Source organism: Lonchura striata, chromosome 2 (genome assembly GCF_046129695.1).
Source record: "Lonchura striata isolate bLonStr1 chromosome 2, bLonStr1.mat, whole genome shotgun sequence".
Lineage (NCBI taxonomy): Eukaryota > Metazoa > Chordata > Aves > Passeriformes > Estrildidae > Lonchura > Lonchura striata.
The window spans coordinates 67,844,010-67,857,202 of record NC_134604.1 but is presented as its reverse complement, the minus strand read 5'-3'; positions in this window follow the sequence as shown (position 1 = coordinate 67,857,202).

The window sequence follows — 13,193 nt, the reverse complement described above, 5'->3', positions numbered from 1 at the left end:
TAGACAACCTGTGACAGTGTTTGACCATTTTCACAGTATAGAAGGATTTTCAATTGAAATTCCCTGCATTTCAGTTCCCACTGCCTCTTGTCCTGACACTGGGCTCCACTTGGAAGAGTTCAGCTCAATCTAATCTACACCTTCTCATCACGTATTATTGATAAGATCCTACCTGAGCCTCTGCCTCTGAGAAGTCTCTGAAGCTGCCTAAGTGGGGTACAGATTCAATTTGGTTTTGTTTATATGACAGTTTTTCTTTAACATGGCAAGGTGACTCCAGGCACTTTCCACCAGAGCCTGTTTACAGGTTTTTAATAGCTGTCACAGTGCCAGCGTTTGCTGCATGGTGAGAAGCTGCTGGGAATAATTAGCACCAAGGGGAAAATATCAAAGAGATCCAAATGAAACTTTTATACAAAATGCTGCTCCTTTTTAAAATTCCGATCAGCAGCAACACAAAACCTCTGTGATACCCTGTACGCTGAGGTTCACACCACCCACACAGCTATGCCAAGCAAGTTCCCCACTCGGAGTCCCATTTCTCTTCCCTGCTGGAGTGGTGCCAGAAGTGCTGGGAGCTGGAGAGACCCATGAGCTCCTCAGTGCCCCGGCACCCTGCACATGGAACCTCTCTGCCAGCTGTGTTATCCACAGATCATGGTCCTGTAGGAAGTTGCCCAATCTGTCTGCATCATTTGCATCACTGCTCAGGCCTTCTTTCCTGCTGCCTCCCTTCCCTGCTTGTTTTTGCCTCCAGCCACCTGTCGCTGTGCCAAGTTTTCCTGTTCTGCCCATCAATCCCACAGTGCCAGACATTAATTATGTGACATGTTCCTCCTGCTGCCCTCATCCAACTAAAAATCAATGGGCAGTTACTGTAATATGCAGGTTTTGAATCGTTTGCATGTGAAGGAGTCAGTTGTCTGTCAACCCTTTTGCCCCTTGCAGGGTTCATTACCAGTATCCAGCATAAGGTGTTATTGCATCCTCCCTAGGGATTGTACTGCTTCAGCTGAAGATGTCAGGGAACAGATTTCCTCCAAAGCCCACTTGCTCCATGCCTTCCCTGATACTCCAATGTGGAAGTGCCCTCAGCTTGCCAGCACAAATGTGACCTGCTCTTAAAAGTGCATACTTTGCTGTGTTGCTATTTTGGGGGTCAGATTGAGGCTTCCCTTTCCAGAGCTTCTCTCCCAGTGCACAGAATAGAGGAAAAGTGTTTGCTGTTGAGGCTGAGCAGAGGGTTTAAAATATTTAAGGGGTTGTTGCTAGCATCTGTCTCCCTAAATGTTTACATGGAATTGCTTCCATGGTGAGAAAAAAAAATAATACATTTCTCTGGAGATGCCCCAGTAGGACTGAAGTGGCAGTTTATATCTTCAAAGCAGGTTTATATCTTCAGGAATAGACATTTAGCTCTACAGCAGCCCCACCACAGAGTGTGGAGCAATATAACTACTTTTAGTCAGCTCTTGGGATCTGACCTGTGGGTGGTAACTTGGAAATATAAGGTGTTTAACTTGGTAAGATACAAATACTGTTTTCTGTAATATCCCCAGGCCTCTAAAATATTTTTTTTCCTCCATTAATTCCTCCTGATTAGTGAAAAAACTATTGCAGATTTCCAGATAATCATATATATTGTTCTCCCATCCCCAAATTAAAAAAAAATCTAAAAATTCAGCAGCAATCTCTTTGGAGTGTATGCCTAAAGAGAATTTATAGCTCTGTTCTTACAATATATACGTACATTTTTAAGACCTCTTTCAAAGACCCATTATTCTGTCAAATCTCAGTGTTAATAGCTCCAGGGAACTGATTTTATGCAATCACCACCATTAAAATCCTATGTTTACATTTCATTATCCCAAGGCTGGGAAATAATGGTACAATACAGGGGAGCATACAGGTAATGGTTTTTACTGTCCTGTGTAATTTTCTCGGGTGCTCCTCATGCAAATGGAGCCAAATGGCCAAATCTTTTCTGAAGTGCCCTTTTCACCTGTGCTGAGAGGAGCTGGAGTGCCCATCTCTAAGTTAAAGCAGAAACATTCCATGGAGCCATTGGACTTCTGGAGCAGCAGTGGTGGGCAGGTTGCTGTTGAAGAAGTTTCATTTTAGGTGGAGTGCATACACACCTGGAGGAGCAGCCCACAGATCTCAGGTCTTCCCCTGGACTGGCTGAGTGGCTGCAGGGTCTGCTGAGATACAGAAAGGTAAGGGGTCATTGTTCAGGTGGCAAGGCTGCAGTTACCTATCTTTATACTGAGAAATGTTTAGTAAAGTTCTATTTGTATCGCTGTGAATGTAGAGCACCTCTCTGCAGCTGAGGGTGATTTATCCCCTCTCAGTAATTGTGAGCCAGAAGTTAAAAAATGCATGTGGTGTATGCTAATGAATACTGGGCTTTTACCTCTCAGGCACTGTGAGGAATGTAGCAAGACTTTCTTAATTCTGTATTTTTGGAATTTATTTTAAAATGCAGTCATTCTAATTTGTCTCATGCAATGACTATTATACAGATAGAAAAATCCCACATTAAACAAATAACAAATCATGTTTGAGTTGACCAAATCATCCCTTTCAGGGTGAAATTAATTATTCAAGAAGTACACATCCAAATGTTACATAAGAGCTCTCTTCCATCTGAAATTACCAAATATAATTAAAAATGTATAAAGCAGGAGACAAGTAGCTTCAAATAAATTTGTGAACTTCTAATTCTTTTCAAAATTGGTTCAAAGCCAGCATAAGACTTCCATGTTTAATCTGCATGCCTTTGACATCTGTGTGCCTCTGCTCTGCCCAGGCAGCACCAGTCCACAGCTCATCTAAAACTCTGGTCTGATTGTGAGCAAAACCAGGGCAAAGCCTTATGTTTAAATCACTTGGTAGAAGAGATTATTGAATAGAAAATTATGAGAAAATTATTTGGTTTTCCTAGCAGCAGGAAACAGGAATTTTCAACAATAAGCTATTGAAAAACAAACATCATCTTTGCTGGGCAAGTGTTTCAATTTTATTTATGAATAAGGGAGATAAAAAAAAAGGATATTTACTCGCAGGTTGAAAAACATAACAGTCTTTCCTTTCTCTAGTTATTTTTCAGGGGATGTGGATCAGTCCTGTCAGACAGGCAAAGAGAAATGCTCTGTAAAAGCAACAGAGGCAGATTAACCTGGTGGGGCTTCTTCACAGGCGTGCTGAAAAGTTCCACACACTTCATCAGTCCTGCAGCGATAATGACAAGTCTGTCAGTTCCTCCTGAAACACTTCAAACTTTCACACCACTCAGCTCTAAGAACCAGTATTGCTTAACAAATCCCAAGGCCTGTAAGACTCTTAGAAACTTCATGCAGTCTTAAATTTTGCATCTCTGCTCTTTTCTATTTCTTCCTTTCTTTCACTCTCTTTTCTCCCTCTGGTCCCCAGCTTGTTTGGGTTTTTCTTTTGCCTGATGAACCTACCATTCAAACAGACTTGGCAGGGAGGCTGAGGGGACTTTAGTCGCCCACCCCAGCCCAACTAGTCTGGCATGCCCTTGACATGGACACGGCCATCTTGTTTAAACCAAGGCTATCTGTGAGGTAGAAAATGTCCAGAGTACCTCAGATTTATCCTCCTGCTTTCCATTCTTTCCAGTCTGTGCCCTCACATACAAGCAAATTTTACTCCATTTTGTTCCCACAGAGAAGATAGATGTGCCATTGGTTGACAGGGTCAATGCAGAGAAGCACCCCAGGTCTATTGTGTGTCAGTGCTCCCAGTGGTGCCTGCTGCAAGGAATACCCTGAAAAAACAAAATGTGGTATTTTCCTGCTTGCCAGTGCTCAGCCACCTTGGGCCCTTGGCAGCACCTTGCTGGGTAAATCTGCCTCCTGTATTTTGAATAATCCATCCCTTACCTGAGTTAAGGTACCTATATGTAAATGCTGAATGCAGTTAGGAGATTTCATTCAAGCGCCACCATGAAGGAAGAATTATAAACTCGTGGTGAACACACTCAAAACTGAAGAGCTTTAAGGAGGAGGCAGAACTCAGTGCTATACAAACCCAGAAAAAGGGGAAGTTTTGCAGGCTGTTGAAGACCAATACACAGTTGCTATTTTATCTTTAATTAATTCCTCTGCACCCAGTACCTGTGAACACTGCAGTGGTATAATTTCTCTTCAGAACATGAAAAAAAATTCTCCATAGCCAGTGTGATTCATTTTAATATCCTTTTCCCAGGAAATGAGGCTGTTTTTCTTTCTTCTTTGTCTAAGTCTTCAGCTCAGTGCTCTGAGTGCCTGTCTTCATTCACGAGTGCCAAAAGGACTATACAGCCCCCTGGTCATTCTGCTCAGGCTTGAGCCTGCATCAGCCTGGCTTATCCCAGCACCACAGGAGCAGCTTTGGGTAATCAAAAGCACATGAAATTCCTGTCTTCAGCAGGATACCCTGTTGAAGATACCTTGGATACCTTAGGGATATAGCTGTATTTGGCCATAGGCTTTAAGGTTGAAAGGACCTAGTTACTGTCTGGTCCAAAATGCTGCAGAGTGAGAGCACTATGCCCAGTTGGAGGCTGCGCAATTTGGGGAAGGGTGAGGTGGGTGAGATGAGACCTTGCTGGAAGGAGACATGGCAGAGTCCTTGGGAAGGGGTGAATGGCACACATGGACTTTGTGGGGCTGCATGGTCAAGGAAAGCAGGAAACAGAAAGGATATGCATGTTAGGGGCAGGAGGAGCTCTAACATTTGCAGTGAAAAGGAAAGGCGACCCAGGCAAAATGTCTGAGACCAGCTTCTCTTATAGCTCTCTAAAGGGCTAACTAGGAAAAAAAAAAGCAACAGCAGAGGGACCAATTTGTTGAATTTTTAAAAAGTAAAAACAGTTCTCTTCATGTCTTGGAGTGCATGGCTTTCCTTGACATTTATAAATCAAAATGTTACTGTATAGATAAATATGGATGTTTACTCTAAATCATGCTTGAATATTAAAAACATTTTATATAAGCTCAAGTATTCAAGGACTGATGTACAGCTGACTCAGTTGTATTTCGTGTCCACTGAAATCTCTTTTTTGTGATGATTTAGTTTTGACTCTTAGCAAAATTTCATTCAAAACCAGGCTCTGGTAATGGTTTATCATTGGTCTAGGTTTCTTAATGTGGTCACCCATAAAAATTTCTTCTTCTTTCCACTTTCGGATTTCCAGACAGTGTCTATATTCTTGTTGTTTTGGCTCATCCCATAAACTGCCTTCTCATCTGATTTTCAAGGCCTACAGCAAATTTTCCTGCATATGGCTATTGCTCAGGGGTATTTAATCTCCTTCTTCCAGAACACTGCTCTGTGCTGTGCTCCTGGCAAAGGTGATGAAAAGATGTCAATTGGTGCCACAGTTTCATGTCTGTTAAAGTACAGTTTAGTCCATGGAATGTCCTGGATTGTAGTACCTTCAAAAGTAAAGTCACAGATGCCTAAAGCTAGACACATGAAACCAAATAACCTTTAGAGAAATGTGGGTCTCTGTTTTATTTTACCTTATTTTTTTGGGCACTGGAATAATCTGTAGCTTCAGAAAACTATACATTTAGCTGAATTAAATTTTATTTCTATATGATAGATGAGTCCTCAGGACTTTTTTGGTACACATATACATTTGTGTACATATACATGAGCTGAGTAATTGCATAACTGCAAAAAATTCTTTTTGATAACCTTTTTCTATGAAAACCCCAGAGACACACTTTCTATTACAGACTTATTTTGGCTGACAAATGTATTTTAAATACTGCTCCCTATATCAGCTCTGGCAGCCCTTCTTAACTAGTAAATTTGAGGTTTGGGAAGCGAGACAAACAGAACTTACATAAATGAAAACCTCTGTGATATAAAAAACATGAGTCACCAAGTCATAAATCTTAATGTATTGTAACCCATTAGTGGTAATTCTGGCTATATCTGGCAGTTGGAAAGGGCTAGATTAAAATATTTTAGAAGGCTAGGGAAAGTCAAATTTACAGTCAAGATTCAAAGCTGAGGTGAATATTTTGCTTTCAAAGTCAAGAAAAAAAGGAAGATAAATGGGAGCCACATGCTCAGCTGTGTGTGAGGCAGCACTGCCCATGGTCCTATCTCACACCATTCATGTAAGGCTGTTTGCCAACACTCTGACTGCCTCATGGCCTAAGGCAGACTAAAATCAGGCTCACATGATGCTTTCCTTGGGGAAATCCTTTGATGGTGGAGAGGGATCCACCACAAATGTAACAAGCTCAAATCTATCCCTGGGTCTTGGATTTGGGTTCAAAGGGAAAGGTACTGTCTGTTCAGTTCATCTCTTAGAGGCCATGCAAGCTAAGCTCCTGCCTAAATGGACATTTGTGTGAATGCTGTATTTGTACAGTCACCTTCTGCCCTCACTGGGATAATGGGAATGGGCACAGGGTCGGAAGCCCTTGAGGAAGCCCTCTTGAAACCTCCTTTGTGCATGTGGGTGTCTTTGCAAGTGGACTAGTGAAAACCTTTTTTTTGAAAACAATTATTTTGAAACAAACCTTTTATCGAGTAACAGAGGGCAGTGTACCTACAGTCTGGTGGCTTTGGAATTCTTTTTTCTTTCTCTGAATGCTGTTCATGATCAGTGTTATGCAGTCCCTCTTATGTTATGCTTTATGGGAAGAAAGTGGATCTCACAACAGTTCCTCAGGTTTCCTACAAGTTTCAAGAAAAACAAGGGATTTTTGGTGATTTTCACAGAAAAATTTCACCCAGCTCTATAGAGTCCTGCAAGGCTAAACCCTTGTATAAGGCTTTGCTCGAAACTAAGTGATGTATTAGCAGCTCAGAGCTCCCATTCATTTCTGTCCATTTATCTTGTCCTAAGGGGGAAAATGGTGTTTCATCAAAGGAAGCAACAGAGTTGCTGTTCTTATATAAATATAAAATTAATAATTTGAAAATAGGCATAAATTTACTTATGTTTCTGTTGTTGAAAACTTTACCTGCCTTATTATGAAGATTTTGAAAAACTAGCCTTCTTTTACTATTTTTTAAAATTCAGAATTAGAGTTGACCAGTAAACTTTGATTAGAAAGGCATTTTTGAGAAAAAATAATTATTAGGAAACCCCCAGTGTTTTTCTGGGGAAAATTTCTTTTTTTTTCCCCACAGATTTGAAGCAAGTCACAATGTTCTGTGAGCTGTCATGAGTTGTCTGGGGTTTCCAACATTCAGGGAGTCTTGACTTCTTTTCCCTTTTTTTTTCCTCTCATGGGACAAGGTTTATAGGAAAGGGTTTGTCCCAGAGAGTGTATTTGGAGGTCACAACACCCCGAATTTGTTCCATCCTTTTGCTCACAAAGATCAATAACATAATCATCAACTATGAAAATTATCAAATGAATTTAGCAAGAAGATAAATTAATTGTGCCAAAACCAGGTACTCTGATTCTGCAAATGCTGAAGTGGCTCTTTCTGATATTGCTCAAAATTATACATCCCAAGTTTTGCCCTGGAATGGGATGAGAAACGTGCGTTTAAGGGCAGCATTTGCTGCAGCCTGGATCTTGTGGACTCAGCTCAGTTTGGTTTGGTAGAACAGCCCATGGAGAAGAGACCATGCAACATCCATCTCTCTCACCTTTGCAGTGCAGACTGGAGTGAATGCAAACCTCTAAAGGTCACGGAGCTTTTCTCAGTGCTCAGTTGTAGAAGAACATGTAACTTCTGTGGTTTCACAGTGAGAAGTGATGCCTTGTGTCTATCAGGGTGATAAATGCCTGTGCCTGGGGCCAGTGGAACTGTACTTCAGCTTGTACATGGTCATGCAAGAAATAGTCTCTCTCAAGACCCCTACAGGGATTAGCTCTTCTCCTGCTCACTTGAGTGACAGCTCAGTCTCCATTTCCATCCAAAAATACAACAGAAATGGTCACTGGTTTTCAGTGAGCAATTACCCAAATAGCAGTGCCTTGGGTATGGAAAGCTGAACAGATTTTTGCTTTTCTAAAACAGCACACAAAGAGCTCCCCTTTGGAGCTTTCATCAGGATCGTGTAAGTGGTACTTCTAAAGCTTTGTCTAGTGGTTTTTTTTTTTCAATCTTCTTCCTCTTGGTGGTGTGTGTCTGCTGTGTATTTTGCTCTGATATGCTGCTGAGAGCCACTCAGCTTGCTGCCTCTGCATTATTGTTATATCTGTAGTGGGAAACCTTCTGTGACTGAATGAATCGATATCACATATGGCCTGATTCTAGGGAGGTAGAATTAATTAGTACAAGCCATCACTGATAACATGTTTTTCTATTGTTTGGCCAAATCTGTCCACAGTTGTAATTGTCCATTGTCTGGGACCCAGTCCATGTGATGAGTTTTCTCAAGCACTCAGAAAAATGTGTTGATCCAAATATGCACCAGCCTGTCTCGCAGTGAAAAAATTCCCAGGGCTGACTCAAACAGAGGGAAGTAAGGGGAGAAACTGAGTTTCAAACTGCAAAATAATAAAACCATTGGATGTTCTTAGTCCCATTAGGTTAACAGCATCTTAGGGTTACATCCACAGAAACTTCTGTGAAGGTGTGGTGCTTAGGGTTTGTAGCTCTTTTATTCTTTGCACACAGTCATTACTGCAGTAGCTGTCTCTAAATAATGCATGTCTGTTTGCATGTTTTATGGGCTTATTTTGAAGATGTGGATCTCTCTTAAAGCAGTTAATAGAGGTGTGCACAACAGCGTGTGACTCTGTTAATCCTCTGAGGAAAATCAAGGACAAGACTCCAAAGCTCTCCAAGATCTGCAAAGCTGGTGTTTGTTTCCTCAAGGCAAAATGAGCCCAGCAAGGGAACACCAGGGAGAGGCAGTCCTGATGAAGAAGGTGTGCTGTCCTTTGTCCAAATCTGAGCAACATAGAACACAGCCTGCTTATGTCCCCAGTGTCCTGGTACCAGCACCAATGGCACACGTGAGTTTTCATTAGGGACCAGATAGGTAGAAATCTTTGAAAAAAATCTTTGCTTGGAAACTTCACCTAAAATGGGATTGTTTTAATTTGTTGACTTCATCTTACTATAATATTACACCTTCACATGATGAAGGAATCAATGGATAGGACTCACTAGATTCGAACTTACTTGCCATAGGATGTTTTAAATTAACTAATGTTGTTTGGTTTGAATCCTGGAGTAATCCTTGGCACATGCATTAAAAAATTAATTACTCTAAGTGGAGATGATGCCAGTCTTGTTTCTGCCTCAAGACTCGACAAAGCCTCAGGGCAGCCCATTCCAGACCCACCCTGTTCCTGGTGTCTCAGGAAGGACCCCCATGGGGCAGAAAGTGGCTTTCAGGGCAGAGATCAGACTCGGGGCAGGCAGGAGGGTAAAAGTGTGTTTTTAGTTCCAGTTGCTCTTGAGACACAGAGCAGTTTTGTCTTATGCCCTGGGCATGCAGACAGCAGCAACAACCATGCCAGAGCCCTGGGAAGCCCTGTCCCTCCCAAGCCATCAGCAAAGCAGATGGATCTGACAGGGAAGGGTTTCAAGAAAGAAGAGAAACCTTCAGGGGGGTGCAAATTCGTGTGCAAGGTGGGCACTACTGCTGTGTGCACCCTCCCTTGGGAAGTGCATGAGGGACCAGGGTTTCTTGCCACATATGAGGCCTCCAAACCGTGCAGAAGTGCCCCAGTACAGCCTGCTACTTGCTGGTGCATGCAGGCACCATGGGCCAGCAGGGCACACCAAACCCAGGGCAAGTTGTACACCTGGATGGAGGTGGTCAGTACAAAGGCCAGGTGCAAAGGTCTCATTTGGGAAGAGGGAGATCACCATCACACAGTCCCAAAGAAACTGAAGGCTGGTTGGAAAGGACCCTACCTGGAGTCCATCGATCAACCTTTGGATCTTTGGCATCCAACTGCTGCACCTCTCTCCCTGTGTGCACATACCTTTGCCAGAGGAGCAGGAAAATATGTGCAGTAAAATTACTTGTGAGAGTTCCCCAAGAATTCATGTGCAGGAATTTCACAGTGAGGACCTGTAGTATTACCTAAAAAATCCTCACGAAGTGTTATAAATCAACTCAAGTAAATTCCACATCCAGGGCACCAAATGGCTGTAAACCCAAGCATCCATGCCTGCAACAAGCTGTTCTATGGCTCGTCACCCATGGTGTGGAGGGCAGACATCCCACCCACAAGGTGAGTTGGAGGAAAAAGAAACTAGGAGAGCAATTGGATCAAAACATTTTCTTCCATAACCAGGCAGCAAAATGAGAAAATTAGTTTTCTGAAACATATTAAAGTATTATTCCTGGAAGTGCAGGATCTTCTTAACATATAAAGCAGGAATAGCCTCTAGAATTTGTTTTTCTCTTTCAGAGAAGTCTAAAATTAGCTGCTAAATTATTCTCCTCTCTGCTGGCTTAAAAAAAACCCCACATCCAGAGATTACTCACATTGGAATTAATTTGAATAAATGTACTATCACTGACATGATTGTTAATTATCCTTGTGCTCCGTTACTCAAATTAGCATCCTGTGAATTGATCAAAATGGATAAGCTGTGTCAGGGAGAATATGTTTATTTGCCTAACCCTGCAGTGTTACACAGATAGAAGCATATAGCAGTGGTTCAGCCTTTGACAAGGTGAGACCATGCTGCTGTTTCAGAGTATTTAGCACTTTTCCTACCTTGGGGTCAAGAGAACAAGGCTGGCTGCCCTCCCTTTGCAGCAGATAGCAAAGGGACTGATGGTACCCGTTTCATAGGACCTGACTGGAAAAAATGAGATGAACACACTCAACTGCTCCAGCCCCTGTGCTCGTCATTTGTTTCCTCATGTCTTAATCCCATTATTACATTTCTTCATGAAACAGCATCACAGAGAAAGAAAGGAACTTGAGTGATACAGAAAGAAACATCAGGAAAAGAGCCCTGGACGTGTTTTCCATTTGTCTGACGAATATGGCCAAATTTCCTCAGCACAAAGAAATACAGAAATGTGCTGAGACAAGTCAGGAGAAGAAAAAGAGGGAGAAATAACGAGTGGAAAATTTACTCTGGGGCTAGGTTAATATAAGAGGTGAAGACACAGATGGAGGTAATGTAAAAATGAAGCACAACTTGTTTGTTGTGGGGTGGAAGCGACTACTAGTGAGCTGGAGAAGGGGCAGAGGCAAGGAGCCAGGAGTGGAGACAGTGTAATTTTGGAGTCCCTGGAAATGCTGTAGCCTCTCACACAATCCAGCAGCTCTGTTTCCAATGTGCCTGATTTCCTTGGTAGGATCACTTAGCTGTGGGATACATTTATTGTTGAAAAACAACAGTTGTTTTTCTTTTTTTTCCTCCCTATCTAAATGTATGAGATCACTTGCTGCAGAGCTCTTCCAACAGGCATGAGACCTACAAGGCTTTGACCATAGGAATACAGTATCACAAGAGATTTATTCAAAGGTAGGTGAAATCATGACTCACTGTTTGAAAGCAATAATTTAAACATAAGAAAGAAAAATATTTCCTATCTCCTCCCAGAAACAGCAGGCCAATGACCATGTTAAACCTTGCCAGCTCCAGTGGTTCCATGGCAAAGCCATCACTTGCAGCTTTCAAGATGTCAGTGGAGCTGCACATAGATGCTGAGAACCTCTGAAGACCATACCTTTAACAATATCAGATCAAAAATGTTTCTACAATTCTATTAAATTGGTTCTTCACTGAGTTTTTCTTTAATTTTTATTTAACCTGCCAGAAGTGAGAACTTGTTCTTCAACTAGAGTTCAGATAAAGAAAAATGTTTGATGTGAAGTAGGACTGAAATTCACTCCCTTTCACAGAGTATCTTGGCTATGTACTAATCAAAAGAATTAACACTGAGTTATTCTTTGTTTTATTTTTAGCACAATAATGTTATTTAAGCCCCAGAGTGACATATTCCAGTGTCAAAGGTGACTCCTCATTTCTACATATAAATCTAAGCATACATAAACCAGGGCTCATCTCTTAAGAATTACTTTAGGCCCCCAAATAAAATCTTTGCCATTTACCTTTTGTAATTAATGTCCATTACTCTTCTTAAATAAAAGATCCAATTAAATTCATGCTATTAATGGCACTGTGTCTGCTACACAATGTCATAAATAAAATACACTTTCAGGGAATTACATCAGTGCTTTTTCCTATTAGCTTTTTTCATTGTCTAGAAAGCATCTATTCCTCAGCTGGTCTAAAACTGACACTCTTTCCTCATTCTTGTCTGCTTTGGTGCTACCATTGTAACCACTCCATGTGTGCCATGGAAGAGCTTGGTGGTGATGCACACAATTGCCACACTTCTCCCCAGGCCCTCAGCATCTGTACTTCCTATTTAATCTTTGCCTTTCATGCTTTGCCTTTCATGTTTGGCTGCGTTTGCCAGACATGAACCAGCTCACCAGCTCCCTTCCCTTCCCTTCCCTTCCCTTCCCTTCCCTTCCCTTCCCTTCCCTTCCCTTCCCTTCCCTCTTCCCTCTTCCCTCTTCCCTCTTCCCTCTTCCCTCTTCCCTCTTCCCTCTTCCCTCTTCCCTCTTCCCTCTTCCCTCTTCCCTCTTCCCTCTTCCCTCTTCCCTTTTCCCTTTTCCCTTTCTCCATCCCATTAACAGGCTTGTGACAAAGGTTTGGCTCATACAAGATTTCACTGATGGTAAAAGCTGTTCTGCATCTCTCCTCAGGGAACACAAACCTTTTCTCTCGAAGCAAAGCAATTGAGCACCCATGAAAAACAAGACTTTGAGTACTATATGTCACAGCTTTAATTTAATCTCTCTTATTTCAGCAGGGCCTTTCAACAGCTTTGTGGACTCAGTGAGCTGATGAAACCTTGAGCTGGAAAAAGAGATTAGTGTGGCTACTGGCTAGGACAGCTCTCCTGCATGATATGTGCCACATCACTGTGTTAAGACAGGATTAATCCAAACAACAACATCCTGCTGTATGGGTGTGGCTATTGCATAAAAAAGCCGCATGACTACATTTAAGTGCAAGGTTATGTTTGCAGCTGGTGTAATTCCGAGTCCTGGAGCAAATCCCAGCTTATACAAGCAAGGTAATGCTAATGCTACATCTATATTAGCTCAACAGGTAAAGCTGCAAAAATCGAACCAGTTTTCAGGTATGCTAGTTCTCAAAACCATGAAGGGACAAGAAGGGCCACTTCAAAACCTAAAAGAGGGTCT